Consider the following 600-nt stretch of genomic DNA (forward strand, 5'->3'; position numbering starts at 1 on the left):
TATATCTCCTATATTTGTTACTTCTATTTCATTTAATCACAAGGTTGCCCACAAACATATACACATACATACAAATATATTCTTCGATTATTCGGCTATTTTCTTTTCCCTGTGCTTTACAAGTCAGGAAAGAGAACGAAAACGAAAACCAAAAACTAAAAATAAAATAGAAGCAAAAAAAAAAAAAAGGACAAAAACAAAAACTAAAGCTAAAAGGCTGAGGAGGGGGGAAAAGAAAAGAAAAAAGAAAGAGACGGCAGTGAAGTGCGTCCTGCCATCATTACATCATTTGAATTCATATCGCCACTTGAGGGACGTGAGCGTGTCACGAAGTTTAAGGAAAAAACTTCGACTCCGTTGTGAGGTTCGCTTGATTTGTATAAATAAAGTGAAGAACACATATCGTATAACCCCTCTCTCTCTCTCTTTCACACACACACACATATATATATATATATAATATTAATTACATATTAATTAATATTATTAAAACAGCAGCTTTAGGGTTTCCTCTATTTTCTCCTATTTTGCTTTTGCCTTTTTGTTGTTTTCACTGTTTTTTTTTCATTTTTTTAGGTTGCGTGTGTGTGTGTGTGTGTG

Source organism: Trypanosoma equiperdum (assembly GCF_001457755.1).
Source record: "Trypanosoma equiperdum strain OVI genome assembly, contig: ctg_1909, whole genome shotgun sequence".
NCBI classification, from domain to species: Eukaryota; Euglenozoa; class Kinetoplastea; order Trypanosomatida; family Trypanosomatidae; genus Trypanosoma; species Trypanosoma equiperdum.